We start from the raw sequence: 24,830 nt of genomic DNA, 5'->3' as shown, positions 1-24,830 counted from the left end.
AAATTACCTCTAGGTATGCTAAAATGTTGAAAATAAGTATTACTCTGTTATGATAATGTTTTGAAGCCGTTGTCCTGAACCATATGGTGAGTAATAAAAATAAAGTTTTGACTCATGTCTAACATTGAATTATAATTATCTTTGATATAACGGCTCAAGTGACGCTATCTAAAGTTTTTCTAACGTCAAACAATAAGCCTTATAAAGTGAGTCACGTGATCGCGTGCGAAACGCTAATATTTTGCAAGACTGCGCTTGCTTGTTTGATCTTTTCGTTTGCTTCAATCTTTTGGATCTATACACCAACGTGCAAAACAGACGAGGTGTCTTTTATTCCGGTTCCCTCGCATTAATGCTAGTCCTAATAACCCAAATGTTTGATAATTTATAAACTGTTTATGAATTTGGGGCGTCGCTTATTAATTCTCAAGTGATGTATTTGTGATCTTCTCAATGGTCAAGTTGATGAAAATTATTAACATATTAAATGATAATTGTTCTCTTGACCACACATGCGATCGAGAATTATATTTATTTCATTGAAAATTTTATTTCTGACCTTTTTTGTGAGAAGATTCGAAGTAATGAATCTTGATTTAGAAAAGTTTTCGACTACTGTCAACAGTCTTTCATTAAAATTGTTCTTATTTTAATCTAAAGCCATTTAGTCATCTGCAACTCCTTCAAGATTGTCGTGATTGTGAAACAGCTTCGATTTAATTCCCGCTTTAAACGTTGGCAGGTTCGGAAATTTCGTACATAAATTTAGTCTACAATATGACTCGATGTGTCTACACGAATAAATTTGCTGTCGCACGTTTCAGCTTGATTCTATCAAATTTTGTAGAATTGTGATTTCGAGATTTATTTTAAAAATGTTATCTATAAAGATATATTCTTTTGGTTGTTTACTATGATGTCATTTTGTATCGTCAATATAACAATTTTTATTTTTATTTTTATTTGTAACATTAAGAAAAGCATACATAAAATTATATTTACTTGCAAAAGCCCATAAGCTTGTCCGCAAGTAACAGTCTCACACATTTTACATTAGACTTGTAATATATTGCTATAACATTTACAAACTACAGTGGTTACAAAAACATATTTATACTACGCTTAGATAATTTTTGCTAAACAAAGTTTTGCGTCTACCCTACTTATTAAAAATAGTTTCTTCTTTAATAATTAAACAATACTATCGACGGTATGGTAACAAAAACGATTACAAAAAACATACGGGTGTAAGCGAGATAGTTAATTTGTTTTTATTTGCTCAGAAATAGCTAGCAGTATACAGGTTGTTATGGTAAATTAGTTACTATATTCATATATATTTTACTTCTATTTACTAATTATTCAAAAACAGATAGCAATAAAGTACATATTATACATACATAGACATATTTTAATTTTTAAAATTTGAGTTTTTTAATATTTCCCATTTTTTTGCAGTTGTTCACAGAAATATTTTTTAAATTTATATTTGTAATTATCTTTCGTAATATCGAAAAGTACAGTTCTGGGTATTTGGTTAATTAAAGTGGGTATCAAAAATCTATTTGTGCGTTTACCGTAATAGTTACGAACTTTAGGTGTAGCGAGTTTGTTTTGTGTAATTGTTCTTGTTGTGATTTTATGGTTAATTTTAATTTGTAATTCCTTTTTGTGAAATTGTTCCATTAATAATAGCATCTGAAATTTCGTATGCACAGGTAATATTTTACAATATTTAAATATTCCATTTAGGTTGTTTTCATTGTATAATTGATTTTTTACTTTTTTTGGGTATTATAATTTTTAATATTTTTAATTGTAGATTTTGTATTTTATCTAAGTAAGTTTTAAATTACCTTTTTCGTTATCTACAACTATTTGCAGTTATTTTGTAACGTTCTGTATCATATTATTTATAATCAATATCTGAATCATCACGTATGCAACAAATTACGTGTAGTTATTACCACAATGGCAAAACTTGATCCATTGTAAGGTGAGGAATTCATTATTATTATTATTATTTATATTTTGCATTGAACGAACTCCAATGTGCACTAGGCGTCTGTCGCAGATTCACCTGAGTTTAAGTTTCATTGAGTTTTTAAGTTGAGTTATTGAGTTAGGGCACAGCAGGATATATCCTGTTCAAAAGCACTAGCAGCCCGTCTGGGGGAAGTACCGCAACCAGACAGTTGATCACAGTTAAATAATGCTGCTTTTTAGTAATGTAGTGTTCCTTTGGTGAGTAAGTAAGGAGTAAGAGGTCATGGGGAGAGTGGGGGTTAGTGTCGTCAACACGTTTGCGATGTTTCTAGTGTTGCAGGCGTTATAACGTGGATCGTACACTTTTTTGCCGACATAGTTGTATAAAAAAGGATAAAATTCGTTATAACTTCGTTTGTTTGTCTTTCATGGTTATTTTTTCACGCATGAGCAATGTATAGCGTGCTATTTTACAGCCTTACATCCTCAATTAACATGCTGTCTAACTGACATTTCTATCGGGTTTACTTCTAGATAAAAGCAATATGTAAAGCATATGACAAACAAACAAATTCTTTAAGTTTTATTATATTATTATAGATTGTCTGGCAGGTAACTGTGCAGACGGGTCATTGTTCTGCGACGTTAGTATTCACGGCAACAGGTGACGCGCGTGACGCCTGTTTCCGGCGCAAGCGCATATTTAGGATACTGAATGCACGCTTCGACATTGTGAAGTTGGACGTATATTTCGGGGACTGAAGTTTATTAATGACATTTTTGACATACTTTTTGTAATCACATGTTTTCATAACTTGTTTTCTTTTTATAATGGTTCCTTTCCGAATTTAAATTATTGGAATTGCATAACGTGAAACCTGTTACGTTTTACATTTAAAATAATGCAAAATGAGGCTGAATTTTCAACAATTGTAAATACTATTATATTAAAATTAATTACACAGTAGAGTTAAGGGTAAATTTAAATAAAACTTCCTTACACACGCTTGATATGGCAAGTAAGCTAGTGAATGCGTGACGAGAGCGTTACGAAAAGTGTAATCGGGCGAGGCAAAAGGAAGTTGGGAGGGAGATATAAATTAGATAGAGCCAAAGAATTTTTACTTCAATCGTGTGGTCTATTGCACACTCGTTTATTATATATAGTTATTTACTAATGTTAGCAACAAAAGCAATAAAAAGGATTACTTTATTAATTATCGAATAGAAAACTCTTAATCAGAACAAAACACGGATAAGACAACCAAAATCGTTGTCGTTACAAGTTAGTCTTTACTACATAATTACTACATAAACAAACATCAAAACCGTTTGCATACAATTCAGTTAAAAAACAAAATTACTGTTAAGAGTTATTTAGCGATGCATCGCAAAAAGTAATTACACTCGTATCCTTTGATGTAATGCCAATAAAAAAAGAAAGCTGCGATGTATGACGTCATATTACACTTTTTTTTCGTAGATTCCCCTAATTTAGCATATGTTTAATAACTGTTCATGTTTGTCATGTGGTAAGCACAGTAATTTGATGGAAATATTATAATTAGTCGAGTCTCACAATGATTCTTATCAGATTGATTGTTGCTTATGGTTATTAATTTAATCCTATGAGAGAATTTAGGCTTTCACTCATAAAAAATTTTGTTCCGATAATTTTCTAAGTTAATTTAATTAGCGTGCAATCAAGATCATTAGCAGTATAATTTTATTGTCCTTTGTAATATTCGTTTACTTTTTCCGTGTGACAGCCCTAATTTAACGCATGTTTTATTCGGTCTGTCCAGCGGATATTTAATCATGAATCCTTGAATAGTGAACGTCATTATTGTCGCCGCTGCGGCATTTGTTTCTTTTTATTATTACATATTTATCGCGACCGGAAGTACACTCCATCACCGGACGGAGCAGATGCTTTTGAAATTAATTTTAAAATTGGCACTATCTGGTTATTTATTGTGAAGTACATTCACATTCGTTACAATTTATCACTTAAAATATGAATTCGTAATGTGAAAATTATTTTATTTACAATATGATGAAATGTTGGAAACACAAATCGTTACATGAAGAAATGTAGCAAGTGCTTATAAAATAACGATCTCTTTTATTTTTCAGAATAATTAAAAGAAACAAATTTGCCAAAACGAAATATAATAAACGAACTGTGATCGCCCACGGGCGTTAAACCCATAGTTAAGTGAACTATAAGTGCTTCTTTACCAAATAAACAACCCAAGAAAAAGCCTTAACTGAGAACGAAATCACCTTAAAGGACCAACTTTAGAATTTTGTAACTATTTTTATTAGTGTACGGACGCCTTAATTTTATACCGACTAGCGTTTAAGTAGGTTTTGCGATGGTGGATTTTTTTTAAGTGGACATGTAGTGAAGTGAAGTGAGTGTAGCCATCGAGTCACCATGGAGCGCTGCGATGGATTCCTGGTGTATAGGAAACCGGTGTACAGGGTCTTCCAGTATTTGGAAACGTGAGTATTTTGTGCAGGTTAAAGCCTTGGTTAATAAATATGTCGGATGCGACTGAATCGTGTGTGAAGTTAGGCATTGTTTTTATTACACGTTTAAACTAAGGTAACGCACAGCAGGAAGTTTCCAGCACGAAATCTGGAGCAGCCTGACCGGGGAAGTACCTCGACCTTACAGAAGATCACATAATACTCGGTCATACATAATACTGTTTTCAAGCAGTGTTGTGTTCCTCTTGGTGAGTAAGGTAACCTGAGCTCCTGGGAGGAATTGGGAACGGGGTCGGGAACGTGCTTGGAAGTTTCTGGTGTTCCAGACGTTTATATGCTACGGTACTTGCTTTCCATCCGGTGAGCCGTAAGCTTGTTTGCCGACCTAGTTATGTAAAAAAAACACAGTTTACTATTGTCATATCATCTAAAAGCTACCATATCATAACTGCATTGGGAAATTTATGCTATTTTTTTTAATTTGATAAACAGAAAGAATAACTCAACAAAAATATTACATGAAATTAGTCAAGTGTGAAAGTTTATTTTACGGTTAACTTTTCCATATATCGACCGATCCTCCATATATTTATAGGTAAGAGTACAAATATGGTAGAACTAAAGTCTAAAAGGTTATAAGCCACGTGTCAACGAACGTTATTTAAAATGTATAAGAAATGATTTAAGAATTAACCGGTCCTTCTCAGTCTCATAATACAATGATGTCGCGTGTCAGACCCACTTTAACTCGCCCGTGTTAAACACAGCGACAATTGGATAAACTAACTATTACTTGACCGTAAAAATACTTTGAAGTGAATTCACAGTTTGAATTGGATAAGTGTGAAACATTGTGACAGTAAGTCGAGTTTATATTGAAGGAAATGATTTAAATTTTAAATAGCTGAAGAATTTAGCTTTAATGCCTCTCTGTCGGTTCTCGACATGGTACACTTTGAGAGTGTTGGCTAAACTATTATTCAATCTTGCCTCACTCACCTTATTTCTATCCTACAAGATCACAACCACCTTTAAATAGTTGATTAAATGGCTTGTTTCATCATTTACAATACTGCTGGAATGTGGAATGCCTTCCTGACTTCCGTTTTCCTTGTAAGGTATAATATCGGTAGCTTCAAAAGAAGAGAGTGCTTAAACCTTATGTTGTATCACCACTTATCATGATTGTGTGATCGCAAGTCTAAATACATTTTTAAAAAAGCTAGTATGGTTTGTATTCTTAGCAGGTATGTATTATAACTTCTAGAGTTTTCGAAATTAATAAGAAAAAGGAATGTTTGTAATATGTTTAAGTTAACTATTGTAACTCATACCTATATGAATGAAAAACATCCTTTTTTATGACTTTATACTTTTTCATACGACTTGGGCTAGCATGCATTTATAATAAATACTGGTATTATTATTTACTTATTTTTAGCCTAAACAATTATTGTATTTGTTGGTAAACACGAAAACTTTATTTTCCCTTGTTACTACTTAAGTGTTTATATTAGTTTGATAAATTGGTTACTAGATCTACTCTTTATTTTTATTAAACTCTTATTAGATATGACAAGAATAATCATGACTAATATATGACTTACACTTGTGACATAATAAGTATTCACTGACATTATAAAGTGATTTTTTACCATTGGCAATCTTTTTCTGTATATTTCATTGGTATCTAACTAATCGAGAGAATATGCGAAATAGTAGATAAGATCACAACTAATGTACTTACATATTTACTTTTAAACAAGTCCTTACAAATTATATTCTGTTAGTTTACGATAAGAAATTGTTCGTTTCATCAGCCACATAATTATACGTAGGTACATACAAAATTTCTGCAATTATCTTTTGAAAAGTTTAAATTCGTATTTGACTGAAGTTCGCAAATGTATTATTATACAAGTGTAATTACGTATTCTTTGCTCCAAATCCAAACTGTTATTACAATTTTGTGTTCTATGATTAGTGTGTCTTGTATAGAACAATATTACCGAGTGGATAATAACGGCCTTTGTATATATGTTTTTTATTTCATTTTGTACTATTTATCTGCTATTATTGTCGTTTCATAACAATTAATAATTTTCATTATCACTTTCATGCAACATTGATTATTAATATTGGTTAACAATCAAATTCCCGAACTTTTTGAAAATTTACCATCGTCTCGATCATCATTATATATAAATAAATGAATATCTACACAATGCACACACGGTCGTCTGTATCTAAAGTAAGCAACTTAATGCTTGTATTATAGGTAACAGCCGACTGGTACAGCTGCATATTTTTTAAACATTTTTGAATATCATATCAAAAATTGACCGCTCCAGCGGGATTCGAACCCGCGTCTTCGACATACCGTGTCGACGCTCTAGCCAATTAAGCTATGGAACGATATACTCGCCAGAGCGAAACTTTTGATATGATGATTTTTACTTTCGGTTTAAGCGAACCGTGGCGCCGTCTATAGTGAGTTCTTTACAGAGACTCGTAACTATTCAAAGTTTCATATTACAATGAAAATCTTTGACAGGAGACGACACCATGCTATTTTTAATATGTACGATTTTTATTTTTGTGTTACCCACAATTAGGAATTCTAAACATTTTTGAATATCATATCAAAAATTGACCGCTCCAGCGGGATTCGAACCCGCGTCTTCGACATACCGTGTCGACGCTCTAGCCAATTAAGCTATAGAACGATATACTCGCCAGAGCGAAACTTTTGATATGATGATTTTTACTTTCGGTTTAAGCGAACCGTGGCGCCGTCTATAGTGAGTTCTTTACAGAGACTCGTAACTATTCAAAGTTTCATATTACAATGAAAATCTTTGACAGGAGACGACACCATGCTATTTTTAATATGTACGATTTTTATTTTTGTGTTACCCACAATTAGGAATTCTAAACATTTTTGAATATCATATCAAAAATTGACCGCTCCAGCGGGATTCGAACCCGCGTCTTCGACATACCGTGTCGACGCTCTAGCCAATTAAGCTCGAATTAAGCTCGGATTAAGCTCGGGTTCGAATCCCGCTGGAGCGGTCAATTTTTGACATGATATTCAAAAATGTTTAGAATTCCTAATTGTGGGTAACACAAAAATAAAAATCGTGCATATTTTTTTTTTCGATAATATAAATAAGATAATATAGATAAAATAAAATATTACACCCAGACTCGGGGTGGGAATCGAACCCACAACCCCCGGAGCAGAAAGCAGGGTCACTACTAACTGCGCTAACGAGCTAGTCAGTTTGTGTATAACGAAATATTGATTTACAGTAAATATATAGTTTTCGAGATTGGAGGGGATTGCCGAATGTCCTGCAAATTTAATGCGTATGCCAGACAGGACAAAGGCATTAGCCTCTTCCCTTACTTGTCATATAAGTTAGGTAGTTGCTATAGCCATGGTTTGTGACAAAATGGTTAAGAGCATTTCTCTACCCTCTCATTTGAATTAGTATTTAGCAAATCATATATTTTGCTAAAAAGTCAACTTAAGAATAATTATAAATAATGTTAATGTAGAAAATTACTAATATTATTTATGTGTGTGATTGTATAACATTTGTACAATTATCGTGTAGCGTTACGATTTCTAAATAACGTATAGGTTATGCAAAGTACTGACGCATTGCTTGGTGAGTATGAGTTTGATTTTTTTTTTCATAAAAACATTAGCAACAACAAAGTAAATAATTCGCCGTAATTGGGACCGAATTCTGAGAAACTATTTTCCTTCAATCATATTTTTGTTAGATACTCAGTTTATAGAATAAGGTAAAAATTAAGTAGTCATGGAAACTGAATGCGGTTAATTCCATGTCGGCTGATGACGTTACTTCGTCAACTTATTCGTACAAAATATTATTGTTATTTTTAAGTGAAACAACATCCATTAACTCTCACACACTCTCTCTGCACAGGCAACCAAAAGGTTGCCTGTGCTTTATCCACGTTCATCATTCAATTTATGCTTTTCTACTTGCGTTATATTAGACCTCAGATCAGCAGCCTTCATTACGCCGTCTTCGCCATTAGACTTACAGAATTTAGTCTAGATTATTTTAAGACGATCACGAAAAAATGCACTGATAAAGACAAAAACCCATCAAAACATAATTGACTTGCAATACCTTTGTGCTGCCAATCAGATTTTAAATTCGATTTCAGTTTTGTGTTGCCATGAACTGATAACCGAAATTGACGTTCGTGTAATTACTTTGATTTAAATCTGATTGTGTCAGCAACTTTATCGATCTGTAATCTAAGTTACTGTTAGTTCGTTTCTTGGTGATATTTTTGTGAACTGAAAACTATTTGTTGAACAATTAAAAGACTTGTTATATTTTTTGTTATTATTAGAGTTCTTTGTGTCAATACTTAGTTCTGTTGTATTGAAAATAGATATATCTATATCTAATATATCAGATGTAGTCGTGTAATTTAGAATTTACAATTCATTAAAATAATTCATATTATATTAAGGGACTAGCTATATTTTTTGTGTATATGTCGAATTTAGTAACGAACATGAAAAAAATTATATTAATTTATATTTATATAGATTACCTTGCAATATCATCTTAACTCAAAATTATGTAGATCGGTCGTTTAAAGCGAAGATATTAAATAGGAAAAAAAGGAGGCATTTTTAAACACGATTGTGCTTTTTATAAACAAGCAAGGGTTGGGATGTTTTCGTTGCGCTGTTATAAATATAGCTCCCTACAAAGGGGAGTTAAGTGCTTCTAACGCGTCCACTAATTTATTATTTTTTAATCATGTTGAAGTGTAAACGTTGCTTAATTTATTAGTTCTATTTCAGGTGCAACGTTGTGTTTATCTGTGTCTATTGTCGTTAGACTGTGCGTAATGATTCGGTCTAATATTAGAAGCATACAAGTACTTTGAAATGTTTTGTTTAGAGATATTTCAAAATTTGGTCCATATTACCATATTTATTAAAATCTAATTGTATATTTTAATAGTGAAAAGAAAACAGGATAATCTAATAAGACAAAATTCCTTATCTATTCTGTGTTTTGTTGTTTACCAGGATTTGCTTGTACTTGAATAGAATAGTCATGTTCTGACATTTTAGTCAGTCATCTATCTTAATCTTTGCCTTTGCTATATAATTTTTCTTTTATAACTGTAAAACCATAAATATATTGTGTGACCGATATGTGAATTACTGTAAAAATAATGTTGTAAATGTTAGAGATTAAACATTTGACGGAAGCGCTTTCCGACACTGATTAAAGTGATTTAATATAATATTTTAAATACAGAATAACACGCTTAATGCTATTTTACATACACATACAAAATTTTGGTATATATATATGTGTTACATAGAATATGGTGTCCAATAGTCATAGTCTAAATTTATTGTATGTTTTCATGAAGTTATTGAAATACTGTTCGTTCTTATTTACATATATTTCAACTACATTCTTCAAGGTTGAGCGAAAAACAAAATTAAAATATTTCAGCTACGGAATATTGTTAATATTTTATAACCGCGAAGGGTCGTGTTAACATAATAAAAGGTCTACGACCTCGTTTCCGACGTTGTAAGATAACATTGCGATTAATGTCAGGAATTTTTTAGGATGATCTGAAATTTCAGCTTAATGGATTTCGGGTTTTAGTTCGGGAATCTTTTTCTAAATTTGGTTAAAGCGTGTATCTATAGTAGTTGTAGACTATTATTTTTCTCGTAGTTAATAAATAAATAAACTATAACAAATAATGCGAAGAATACCTAATAGTGAATTGGTGGTAAGAGCAATTATGATAAACAATTAAAATTGTTTTTATGTTTCTAACGTCCGTATATTATGTATCACAATCTATATATCAATTCACTATTCAGTTCCTACTATTTTTTTGTTTGATTTCTACTAAGTTTTCGAGTTGTACTTTTATTTGTGAGGGTTATATTAAAATAATTTATTTATGAAAACCTCATCACTTGATAATCTCTTCCAATCGCAATCCACTGCTGGACATAGGCCTCCGCAAGTTCGTGCCAAAAATGGCGTGTAGTCATGTGTGTTGCCCATAGTCGCCACGCTGGGCAAGTGGGTTGGTGACCGCAGGGCTAGCTTTGTCGCACCGAAGACGCTGCTGTTCGTCTTCGGGCTGTATATTTCAAAGCCAGCATGGATGGATGGTTAACCCGCTATCGGTCGGCTTTTTACGTTCCAAGGTGGTAGTGGAACTGTGTTATCCCTTAGTTGTCTCTTACGACACTCACGGGAAGATGGAAGGTGGCTATATTCTTTACTGCCGTAACCAAACAGCTATGAAACCATATGAAAACCTAAATTTTTTGTAATTAAATTAAGAAGCGATAGTGTACAAAAAAAAGTGATAAATTCTCTTCAATAGGTATTAATAAATAAATGTTCGTCTACTATTAGATTTATTTCTTATAACCTCATAAAGTAACACATAATAGGGCCGCGGGCGCTAATGTTCGGGTTCGGGAGAATTTATGGAAAAAATCGATCGAACGAGCGACCCCTCAGGGGCTGCAGTCTAACAACCCCTTTGAAAATCTACTTTGATGTGACACGGTTAAAAAACGCTGCAACTTTTTACAACTCTGATGATAATGACCGGTTCCTTGCAATATCTCCTTAACTTATGTGTCCGGTACTTATTTTTAAGTCTAATATGACAGCGTCTGGTCATGAAATTTTTGTAAGAGCCATAGTGTTTGATATCTTTTCTAGAACGAAAGAGGCGTATTGATAATAGTGATGTGCGTCGTAGGGAAGACATTGTCGACAAAATAATTCATAAATTTGATTATTAAGAGAGCTGAGATTTATGGTAGATGGAACACGTGACTCGAACTGATCGACGCGAGTTTAAAAAATGTTTGGCTTCTTAGTTTGCAAGTAATTTTCGTTTGAAATTTTAGGTCAATTTTTGCAATATTATCTTACGATATTTACAAATAATAATTAACTTAAAATAGTAAAGAAAGGTTTTTATAGTGATACAATTAATTTATATTTTATTATATATATAAATACACTATGTGTAAATACAATAACTTATTACTAGTGCTAAATACTATACTACATATTGTTGGGTTTCCTTTAAAAATTGTTAAAAGTCTACTAAAAGTGTATTAAATTCATAAGGTTGTATTTTAAATAAACTATCAATTTGTGATTTTAGTAATTTTTAAAGTAAGGTATTTGAAAAAAAAAGATTTAATGGTCTACTTAAAATATATTCATTTTATAATTTTATTGGATTGTTTTAGATATCTGTGTTAAATTTAGTTAAAATTAAGTTGATAGTAATACTATATAATTAAATGTATTTGGATATGTTATTTTGGTAATTCAATGTAATTTAGACAATCAATTGACTTTGTTCATATTATATAAATACATGTTAAGAGAGAAGTGGGGCATTCTTAGTATCTGTTTGGTTGAGTGAAGTTGTGAAAATAAATTAGTGAACACCTACGAAGCAGTTTTATTACATCTCAGAAGTGGGATCCTGGCTATAGTGGTGTAAGTATTTTTCTTGCATTTAAAATTACATGTAATAAGCATAGCTTTCGTATTAGTACTCGGAAGTTATTATGTTAATGCAATAATAGTGATAATTATTATTATAATATATGATTATTATTATTTTATTTATTATTTACTTTTATCTGATAATGTAAATATATATATTGTATGCATTTTAAAAATTTGATTCACATATTGAAAGTATTTTCGTACACTAACAGTGAGATAACATTTACTGACGGTTGGCTCGGGGCTACTCTCCGGTAATCGTAGTTTATGTTACTTTCAAATTTTAATTGTAAGCGTAATACTCTTATTGCTATAATGTCATGCAGCATAGACTTATTTGCTTTAACACTTGGTCAAGGCTACTCCTTGGCAGTGTTGGTGTAATGAGAAAGTGACTGTATTTTGGGGGAACTGCTGAACATGTCAATATAAGGTCAGGGCACTCCCTGATAATATTGCATGTTTATGTAGCGTCTTAACATTGGCATTTGATTTTGTCTGGGGCTACTCTCCAGAAGTTGAAGTCAGTGTTAAGTAGCGTTGGTTCCTCAAAATGCTCTCTTTTGTTGCATGACTACAATAATTACAAATAGCAATGTATTTTTTTTCTCTCATTTTAGTTATCTATTTATTATTGAATTTATTATTATTAACTTCTAGTTATGTATGATTATTAATATTTTCTTGACTTACCTTCGACTTTTTTTATATAAATTTGAGTAATGATCTTTTTAAATGAATTTTATTGATAATAAGTAGGATTTTTGCTTTTAAATTTTTTTATATGTAAAGTAATTTTAATCATACGTACTACATGACATTAATATATTGTGGAATGTTGTATACTCCGTAATGGGATACATATTAGATAATAATGATTCAATATAACTTTTATATGTATTTTTTTGATGTAAATTAATCACGTAAGATGTCCATGCGACGAATTTACTTGAACAAAACACTAAAATACATTTTTTTTCTCGAGTTTCAGATGTCTAGTACGAGTAGACGAGGGCGAGAGGATGACCAGATGTTTGAGCCGCAAACACTCGAGGCAGAAATAAATGAAACAAGGTCTGCACGAAGTGAACATGCTGGTCGTCACTCACGAAGTCGAAGTCCAATAATAAGGAGCCGAAGAATACAAGCCTCACGAAGTCCAGAGATATGGGCCGGGAACAATAGGGAGCGTAGGATGTCCAGAGAACGTTCGTTAGAGCGTCGGTTACGAAGAAGGAACTACGAACAAAATGGCGGCTGTGGTTTACGGCGGCAATCCGGATTCCATGAGCAGCGTGGTCAGGACCCACAGAATATGCCAGACCACGATCAACAAAAATTAACATCAAAGAGCCCAACTTTTACTATTCAGGATGTGATTCAGATAGTTAATAGTTTAAAGGCAAAGGAGATGCAGCCATCAACACCAACTACTACTAATAACAACAAAAATGTAGATCATCAAAATATTTTACCAAATTTTAACCCTTCAACTAAAAATCAGCGCATCGATATTTGGTTACGTAAAGTTAACGAATGTGCTTGTGTTTATGGCTGGGACGAAAGAACCACCACACATTTTGCTATGCAAAAGTTACAAGGATTGGCTAAAACTTGGTACGAGGGGCTAAATTCAATACTATTCACATGGCAAGAATGGCAAGATAAGTTGTTAGCAGCTTTTCCCTGTGAACAGAATTACGGTCAAATTTTGGAAGACATGCTCAAGAGAAAAAGTAAATTCAACGAACCTATAGAAGTGTACTATTATAAAAAGTTATCACTTTTGAATCAATGCGATATCAGTGGAAAACGTGCCGTGGATTGCATTATTCATGGAATTAGTGACAGAATGCTTAAATCTAGTGCTTTGGCATTGCGGTGCTCTCATCCAGAACAACTCTTACAATACCTAATGATTAATAAAGATATGGGTAATTTTTCTGAACGATCCTCCTATAGGAATAGACAATTTGTCGAGACTAAAAGATTTGATTCAAAGTACGCTGTTATATCCAATCCGAATCTAATATTCTGCTTTAATTGTAAGGAAAAGGGTCATCCCTACTTGCAGTGTCCTAAGCCTTTAATAAGATGCAACCGTTGTAATAAGATCGGACATAAAACTGAAAGTTGTTTAATGAATACAGACAAGAGACCATTAGGAAACGAAATACCTAGTACGATGTGTATCACTGATTCAAGACCCAATTCGAAATTTGTAAAAAGTGTGACAGTAAATGGAAACCTATTAGATGCATTTATAGATTTTGGCAGCGAAGTATCATTAATTAAGAAAACTGTGGCATTACAGTTAGGAGTCGAAATCAACAAAGTTATATCTTTTATAAGGGGTTTTGGGAATGAGTTAGTACAATCCGCAGGAAGCGTAGTGTTGGATATTCTAATTGATGATGTAAAAGCCAAGGTAACTTGCAAAGTTGTTGACGACAACCTATTGGACACGTCTCTTCTAATAGGTCAATCTTTTACAGAACAATGTCATGTTATAGTTTACAAGGACGCAAATCGATTACATTTTTTCAATATTGGAAAGGAATTACCATTTAGCGACACGGACTTGAAGAAAGAAGAGCACATTAAGATAAGGATAGCAAAGGATGTAGAAATATATGGAGAGACGTCTATAAAAGCACTCTGTGAACCAGCAATAAGCGGGGATATAGTATTAAATAGTAAATTATTGGGTAAACCTAATCAGCAGTATATCATTAAAGGAGGAATATACACAGTGACAAAAGGTTTACTGTTTGTGACTGTATTACCATATATGATCCCTTGTTTACTTATGGAGGATGTTTTGATATGTCGTACAGAAAAGGTGGAGTTGGTGAATAAAATAATTGAAACTGCCACAATGAGCACGCTAAATGTACAAAATACCTGGATAAACAAAAACGACATAAAAATTGGTGAAAATGTGACCGAAAATGATAAATTAAGGTTAATTCAGTTGTTAGATTGTTATAAACAATGTTTTGCTACTTCGTTAAAAGAACTTGGCTGTACAAATGTCTGTGAAATGAATATAGAGATAAAGAATAGGCAACCCGTCGTGTACCGACCATACAGATTATCACACCACGAAAGAGAAACTGCGCAGAAAATGATAAACGAAATGTTAGAGGCTGGCATAGTTAGAGAATCTGTATCCGAATATGCTAGTCCCATGATTTTGGTACGAAAGAAGGATGGCAATTTCAGAATGTGTATTGATTATCGAAAATTGAATTCAATTACTATCAAAGAAAGATATCCGATGCCAATCATAGAGGACGAGATAGCAAAGTTATCTGGACAGGCCTGGTTCATTACTTTGGATTTGACTTCGGGCTACTATCAAATACCTATCAATGAGGAAAGTAAGCATCTAACAGCATTTGTCAGCCCGGATGGACATTATGAGTTTAACAGAATGCCATTCGGTTTGGCAAATGCCCCAGCTGTATTTCAACGTACAATGAACAAAATATTAGGTTCCGCACGTTTTAGTAAGGCGACCGTGTATATCGATGATCTTTTGATATTTGGCAAGAATTCGGAAGAGTGCTTAGACCGACTGGAAGAAATCTTAAAGTTGATTGAAAAGGCTAATCTAACGTTAAACTTAACAAAATGTGCTTTCTTACAGAACAAGATCGATTACCTCGGATACGAAATTAGCGGTTCAGGTATTCGTCCAGGAGAAAAGAAAATAAATAGCCTCATAAATTTTCCACGCCCAAATGATGTGCACCACGTACGACAATTTCTTGGACTTGTCAGTTACTTCCGAAAATTTATTCGAAACTTTGCTCAAATTGCTTTCCCTCTTAATAAACTGCTTAAAAAGAATGCTACTTGGGAATGGCAACAGGAACAGGAAAAAGCATTTGCGAGCTTGAAAGCTAAACTGGTCGAAAGACCTATTCTAGCCTTATACAACCCTAGTGGAGAAACAGAACTACACACGGACGCCAGTAAGATCGGTGTGGGCGGAATACTCTTGCAGAGGTCTGCAACAGATAATATTTTCCATCCAGTCGCGTATTACAGTCGACAAACGTCCCCTGAGGAGAAGAATTTTCATTCATATGAACTGGAGACGTTGGCTGTAGTCTGTTGTTTAAGGAAATTTAGAGTCTTTCTGCTAGGGAAAGAATTTAAAATCGTGACCGATTGCTGTGCTTTACGGTCCACCTTTGCGAAGCGTGACTTAATACCACGTATAGCACGATGGTGGTTATCTTTGCAAGAGTATGACTGTTCAATCGAATATAGAGCTGGAGCTAAAATGGCACACGTAGACGCGCTATCAAGGAACCCAGTGAATGATAATGACTTACAAGATATTGATTGTTGTCCTGCTGTTATGATGATCGCTAATGAAGACTGGTTACATACACTTCAACTTGGAGACACGGAACTGTGTAGGATCCGAAATATTTTAGTCAGTAAGGAAGATTTTGAAGGACTACAATATATTAAAGATAACTTTTTGATTAAAGATAATAAGCTTTACAGGTATTTAGACGGCGATAGAAACAATATTCGCTGGGTTGTACCAAAGGGTGCAAGATGGCAAATATGCCGCATGAATCATGACGATATTGGACACTTTGGTATAGAGAAAACATTAGAACGAATAAAGAAAAATTACTGGTTCTCAAAGATGACTAAATTTGTTAGAAAGTATGTTAAAGCGTGTATCGAATGCGCATATGCAAAAAACAATAAAAATAATCGAGAAGGTCTATTACATCCTATACCTAAAGTGGAAATTCCATTCCATACACTGCACATTGACCATCTTGGACCTTTTGTTAGGTCCAAAAGAGGGAATTCGTATTTGTTAGTAGTAGTGGATGGATTCACTAAATTTATTTTTATTAAACCAGTTCGAGATACAAAAGCTCGAAACGTTATACGGACATTAGACGATATTTTTTATACTTTTCGGGCACCCAACCGATTAGTCAGTGATAGAGGATCCTGTTTTACATCGCACATTTTTAAAAGATTTTGTCTGGACAAAGGTATTAAACATATTTTAAATTCCGTAGCGAGCCCAAAATCAAATGGTCAGGTAGAACGGTACAACCGTACTATCCTAGATTCTCTGACTGCACAGAATTTGAAATATGATGAAAAGGACTGGGATAATCAGGTTGGTAAAGTTCAGTGGGGACTCAATAACACAGTTCAAAAGACTACTTGTAGAACTCCAGCAGAAATCATGTTTGGAACATCCATGAATAGCGAAATCAGTGCAACCCTAAATGAAATTATCGATAACATACGACAAGAAGTTGATTTAAATGAAATAAGGCTTAACGCAAAAGAAAGAATTAATAAGGAACAACAGAAGCAAAAAGAATATTTCGATAAGGGCAGGAAACCAGCCCGATCGTACCAAGAAGGTGATTTGGTTAAAATTGTGAAAACGTCGTTTGAAAATAAGGGTAACAGCAAAAAGCTTCTTCCGTCGCATATTGGCCCCTTTAGAGTAGTTAAAGTTTTAGGACAAGATCGGTATAAGATCGCGTCAATACCAGGTTTTAGTAATACTAAAAACAAACGCGGTTCTGTAGTCGCAGCAGATCGAATGCAGCCATGGATCCACGTGGCTGCTTTAGGTCTAGAAAACGATTAAATTGTAAATTGATGGGGAATTGGTGGAGATCTTCACTATGAAGTCATGAGAATTGATTGGCTCATGACATAGTGATAAAGTTCATGAGAAGTAAACGAAGGAATGTTTCACTTACCTGGAAATATAATGTGATGTTAGGATGTGAGAAGTGATTGGTTAGTATCTTTGGTATTCTAGTCATGAGAATTGATTGGTTCATGACTAGCCTACCATATAGTAAAGTCCATGAGAATTGATTGGTTCATGGTTCAGTGAAATTTGAGATTGAGATGTGAGAAGTGATTGGTACACATCTTAAGTCATGAGAAGTGATTGGTTCATGACTCGTTTATTTTATTTATTTTCACGATTTCATTAAATAAAGTAAAACTGTAAGTTATATATGGAAGAAGTCTGTGAATTAAATGTAATGTGATGTAGTGAAATTATTATATATGTTTACTAATTTATCTTATTTTCTTCTTTATCTATATGGCAGTGTTGGGTTATCACGCGATTCGTGTACGAGGACGCACACGTCGTCAGGATGGTCGAGTGTTGGGTTTCCTTTAAAAATTGTTAAAAGTCTACTAAAAGTGTATTAAATTCATAAGGTTGTATTTTAAATAAACTATCAATTTGTGATTTTAGTAATTTTTAAAGTAAGGTATTTGAAAAAAAAAGATTTAATGGTCTACTTAAAATATATTCATTTTATAATTTTATTGGATTGTTTTAGATATCTGTGTTAAATTTAGTTAAAATTAAGTTGATAGTAATACTATATAATTAAATGTATTTGGATATGTTATTTTGGTAATTCAATGTAATTTAGACAATCAATTGACTTTGTTCATATTATATAAATACATGTTAAGAGAGAAGTGGGGCATTCTTAGTATCTGTTTGGTTGAGTGAAGTTGTGAAAATAAATTAGTGAACACCTACGAAGCAGTTTTATTACAATATAGTTAACGTAATTTATTGAAGAAATAATTATCAATTATTATTGTTAGTAACTTCTATCCATCTTAACTTGTTTTATTTTATAGAGTTCAATAAATGTCTCCCAAATTAGTTGTAACTTCTGTACATAATATTTAACAATGTTTAATTTTATCAACTCAAATCATACAACATATGGTCGACTATAATTTTTAATGACCTACATTATTTTTTCATGTATTCTCGTACATCTACCCTCGAACTTAATTAATTTACACCATTACAATATGGTCATAATGTATGGCATGTATGATATATTGTTACGTCGCACGTTGTAAACTATTGTTATAGTATAGTGGTAAAGGGCCCTCTATTAAAGAACCCCTTGGATAAATATGGGGTGTGCCGTGTGACGCAAGGGGTCGTATTTATATGATTTTACGTGTGATTTGATATATGGATTCGTATTGGGTTATTGCAGTTATAATAATAATATTCTTTATTGGACACCATTAAAAGATACAAACAAAAGTAGTACAATTAGGAAGGTGTAAAAAGGCGGCCTTATCGCTAAGAAAGCGATTTCTTCCAGACAACCTTTGGAAATAGGCCAGGGCATACAAAAGCGGTTAGAAAGTGTACAAATAATTGTTATATAAATTAAAACAAATTACAATAGAATACAAAAATTATACACATATACATACATACATACATATACACATATACATACATACATACATACATACATACATACACATATATACATTTAATTTAAGTTAATTTTACAAGTAGAAGTTTTACAGTAATAACAGTAGAAAATATTCTTCAAATTTGACAAAGAAATTTTTATTGTATCGTAGTGGATAGGATTTACTTTTTATTTAATTACATAGGTTTAACAAAAGGATATATATTATAATTTTTTTTTCAATTGTGCATTTTGAATTTTATAAAACAAGTTAGTACTTGTATTGATTTATTATTAAAATCATTGATTTAATGTGAGATTTATAACGATTTTAATTAATTGTTATTTTTATAAAAGTTGAAAATTTTTTGCCCACCCATCTCCTAATATCTCATTTATAGTTTAATTCAATCACGCAAAAAGTAATTTCTCTAACAGCTTTCTGTTTTTAGAATTACAATCCACATACGAGAAAGTCATGAAGTTTCAATTAAATAAAGTGCCCTGTTGTAAAGTACCATTTGGGTTATTGCTATATTGCCGAATTTTAGCGAAATTTCTAAATAATTACTTGTTAGTTAATTACATTATAACAAAACATTTAACGTGAATAATACTGGTAATTAACTCACAGCTGAATAAAAGCCTTGTCCGCTCCTTGTCTGGGAGTAATGTACTTATTTATTTATTTATATACTAGCTGTGCCCGTGACTTCGTCCGCGTGGTATTTAAAAAAATAGTTATTGTTCAATTCGCAGAAGTTACTCTTAATTACATCAGCTATCTGCCAGTGAAAGTCGCGTCAAAATCGTTCCAGCCGTTTCAGAGATTAGCCGGGACAAACAGACAGACAGACAGACAAAAATTGTAAAAAATGTTATTTTGGTACCGTGTAAACATCCATATGCATTAAGTAAAAAGCGGTTATTTTAATATTACAAACAGACACTCCAATTTTATTTATTTGTATAGATGTACAACGTTGTCCTTTGAATTTGATTGTTTACATACCGATAGCAGCGCCACCTACCGGATCCAATTGAGATAAAAAACTACCCTATCTCCCAAGTTGGACCAAATTACAAATTTTGTTAAATTATTTAGTTTAATTAATTACAAAATTTGATAAAAATCGGTTCAGTAGTTTCGGAGTTTATCGCTTACATACTCGTACAACGTGACACGGAATTTTTATGTAGCTTTATCGAAAAAATGTAACTATATCAATCGGTAATATAAAAACGTGTGTTTGTTCAATATATTAATGCGGTTTCGCTCGCATTTTTTTTAAATTATGAGTATCCTATGTTACTTCGAATACCTCTAAGAATGTGTACAAAATTTCATAATGATCGGTAAAGTAGTTTTTGCGTGAAGTGTAGTGTGTGTACACCGAAAAGCAAATAAAAACTTACTAGCTGTTATTTAACTTAGAAGCTTTTAAGTTCAATTAGTATAAGTACCTCTTATTCTACTTTGTTGTAATTTTGCACATTGTTTTAGTTGCGATGACAATACATTTTAATAGTTGGTAGTACTTTAGTGCACAATTGGCTTTAGACGAGGAAAGTCCTAAATGGTGAACACTATAGGACTAAATATTTTGGCTTGTTTTAAGCTATGTTATGATTGCTTTGTCATGATATAACTTACAACAATTTGCGTGGGAATTTCGCAATATTAGGCAATACATACAACAATAAATGTTCTAGTTACTTAGTTGTGATCTTTTAAACTAACTTTAGACTATGAAGCTGTAATCGGGATATAATGTGTTGAAATTAGAACTTTGACTTTTTGTGATCTTTAGTTGATATAGTTTTGATAGTATCAGTAATATGTAGGAAGAGTGGTAGCTGTAAAAAGTATTGACTATTTTATCCACCAGTATAAAGATACAATAGTAAATAACTTAAAAGTTAATACATTTGTTATTTTTACGTGTGTTAAATTTTTTGTATGTATATATTTATTCAATCATTTTTTTTTTGTTACAGGTAAGTCACGGCGTCGAAGTGTTTAAATGTTTCGGTCAATCAGTCTTATAGTCAGGTTTAAATAAATTATTCTATAGTTTTGTACTAAATATAAAAGTAATTTTGTAGTTTAGATTAACGTTATCTGTATTAATATTATAAAGCTGAAAAGTTTGTTTGTTTATATGTTTGTTTATGTGTGTTTATATATGTTTGTTTAAATGTGCTAATCTCAGGAACTGCTGGTTACAATTAAAAAAATCTTTTTGTGTAGAATAGCCAATTTACCGAGGGACGGTATATGCGATTTTCCCCCTCAAATTAACGCATGTGACACCGCCTGACACGGCTAGTATAGTATAAAGATAAAGTCACCGTCACCTAGTCAAGCATATTTATTTTCGAATTAAAAATAAAGACGTACCTTAAGTAAGTAGAGCAAAAATTAGAATTCAATAAATAGCGTTAAACATAACGCTGCACAGTCGTAAAAACATAGTTACTAAACATATTATTAACTTCTCCATATTCTTTCCTAAATAAATTTAAAGTTCTAACGTAAAACATATTTTTAATTTAATATCGTACATGGAAACGTTCTGTTAAACTCGCCGTCAACTGAAGCGATGACAATTTGGAGACGAGATGAGTCGTATGTTTTGACTTACTTCCTTTGTTATCTTACTAGCGGTGTCTTTATTAACCGACTTTAAAAAAGGAAGCATGTATTTGATGTTTTGTGTGTTACCTCATAACCTTTTCTGGGCGTGTCTATTTTTATGATTCTTTTTGTATTTCAAAGCGAGTGCTTGTTGTATTGTATAGTCATTTATATTTGAGCGAGATTCGAGGACTGATTTTTTAGTTGTCGTTGTAGTAAGTGTTTAAAATAATAATTAGAATGTTATCTATATTGGCGTATGTACCACGTGATATGAAATTAACAAAAATCAGATTCGAATTGAGAACATCCTCCGTCTTTGTAATAGTTAAAGACTGTCATCCCGCTTGTTACAGTTAAACAATAGATTCGTTAGGAATATATCCGAACAAAGGAATAGCTAGCTCTTTTTTACTTTTATGTACATTAGTGCTCTAAGTACTTAAACTAATAGGAATAGGGTACAGGGTAGGATTTAATGTAAGTTGACCCTTTCAACCCTTTGGAACACTAAAACCATTGAATATTTATAAGCTCAAAACAGTTATATCAAACAGTTAAAATTATTTGTTCTAGCCTAAATTGTAGGCTAAATTTCGACATTAGACTAATTAGTTATTCTATTTTTTTTTGTTTTATATATATATATTTAGTTTTATATTGTCACAATTATAAATCATCAAAGTTTGTTTATATGTCGGACTTTCCCAGTCCAGAAAAATATTTTGAATTAGATTTGTTTTTTATTACATATGACGCTATTGTTTTAAAAATGTCGATGTGTTTCAGAAATGACGATACTTCAAACAATATGAATATTATCGGAACTGTGCTAAAACAAAGACATTATCTTTCTATGTAGATATTGTAATTTTATTAGCTTTCTTTTGCTTAAAAAACGTTATTCTAACAGACGAAGTTGTCATAGTTTTAAATTAAATATAATAACAATCTACAGTATAAAAAAGAAGATCAAAAAATTGAAATGAGAATGTGTTATATTCTAACAAAGCCTATTAAGTGTAACATTAATTTTATTCCACCTCGCCACCCCAGGCGTCTCTTTCAATTTACGTACAAACAGCTTAGGGTTGCCGCCCATTCAACACACCCATTAGTTAATATATTAATTAGTTATAATTAGATTCATACACGTTGGAATATAACAAAACTCAATTATGTTAGCATTACTTATTCTATACACCTGTATAGATTCAAATCATTCCCATAAATTCATTTATGTAATTATTAGTATCGTAATTTCTTTTGTATTAATCATAATAAATCTGATCGTCGAATAGTGAAGACGTCTTTCTTCTTTTTTTTCTTCTATAAGCATTTACTAAAAATAAATGTAACTCTTAAGCTATTATGTTCTTGTGCATGATATGAACTAAACCAATCACTCAATGAACTCAATTTGTTGTTTATTTCAAATGACATTGTTTATTCAACTACATTTTTCTATTTATTCTTTTCTATTTAACTGAGGTAGGGCACAGCAGGAATTTCCTGCTCAAAATATGGAGCAGCCCGACTGGGGTAGTACCTCGACCTTACAGAAGATCACAGCTAAATAATACTGTTTTCAAGCAGTATTGTGTTCCTGTTGGTGAGTAAGGTGACCAGAGCTCCTGGGGGGGATTGGAGATTTGGTCGGCAACGCGCTTGCGATGCTTCTGGTGTTGTCAGTCTATAAGCTACGGTAATCTCTTACCATCAGGTGAGCCGTACGCTTGTTTGCCGACCTAGTGATATACAAAAAAAAAAAAAAAAAATAAGAATGTGGTCTTGGGAAATGAGATCTTGTTAGATCGTTTATATTTTGCGAGGTTAAATACCATACGTTTTCATATATGGCGTGCTAAAAGTGACGTGTTTTTTTTTGTAATTTAATTACAAATGCTTAATAAATGTCCTGGTGTGTTGTTTTTGAGGGACCTAGGGCTAAGGTTACTGTCAACACTTAACTATACGAGATTAACCCCGAATGTTGAGTCGCCCGTGACGTCTGAAACGTCACAGAAATATCGAGAGTTTCAAAATGACGATTACGGTAATCTCATAGAAGTAAAAGCCTTTTTGAGACACTTTCAAAGTAACTAATTAGTATTAATTAGCTCTTACGATACAGACTAAGTATGTCCCGCAGTAAGCTCATTACGTAGGTCTAATTAAAACGAATTTAAGGAGAATGCGAAAGTATTTAAAAATGTACTAAACTTGACTTTCATACCCCAATACTAACTGACCAAAAAGGATATGACAATTTTCTCAATTTTCAATTTTAAAAAGTGTTAATCTGCAGGCATACGTAACAACCCTAAGTCGGTTTCCAAGCTCGTAACTATGAAAAATACCATTCTTCCCCCACATTTATGTAACATTAGGCGACTCCATCTCGGTAAATTATATTAGAATATGGTGGCACGAGTATCCAGTGGAGATGCAATTCTGTGACGTTTATTTGTGAACCAACTTTGAGTTACAGAACGTCGCTTATAATTTAAATAGAATACGTGTTCTCATATGATAAAGCTGAAATGATTGTTTCTTAATTCAAATATTAGAAATAACCTAGTCCACTGTATCTTACTTTAAATATCTGAATGTAGGCTAAATTTGTTTTTGGGTATTAAAGATTGTTTGAGCTGTTCAACTCTTTCCGAAATGTCTTTTTATTTTATTTTATTACGGTCGTATTAAAAAATTCCTTTAGTGCTTGTAAATTAAATGTATTATATACGTGTTCAATAATTTGGCGGTGAGCAATATCGTTGCTGATTTATTCATGTAAAGTTTGATTTATATTTAGTTACGCATAATGGGAATATATCTGTTCAAGAACAT

General features: G+C 32.4%; 1 long non-coding RNA gene across 1 annotated transcript; it reads right to left on the bottom strand.

Moving 5' to 3' along the window:
- Nucleotides 1–956: 956 nt before the first annotated feature.
- Nucleotides 957–14,322, bottom strand: LOC123665595. Its single transcript, XR_006745080.1, has 3 exons — nt 14,310–14,322; nt 8,428–8,430; nt 957–1,038 (listed from the first exon to the last, which is right to left on the bottom strand). It is a non-coding gene; the product is annotated as an uncharacterized LOC123665595 (long non-coding RNA).
- Between the last annotated feature and the right edge of the window lie 10,508 nt (nt 14,323–24,830).

The sequence above is a fragment of the Melitaea cinxia genome, chromosome 24, assembly GCF_905220565.1.
Source record: "Melitaea cinxia chromosome 24, ilMelCinx1.1, whole genome shotgun sequence".
NCBI lineage: Eukaryota > Metazoa > Arthropoda > Insecta > Lepidoptera > Nymphalidae > Melitaea > Melitaea cinxia.
Note: the sequence above shows the minus strand (reverse complement) of the source record. Positions and strands in the feature narration are given on the sequence as shown.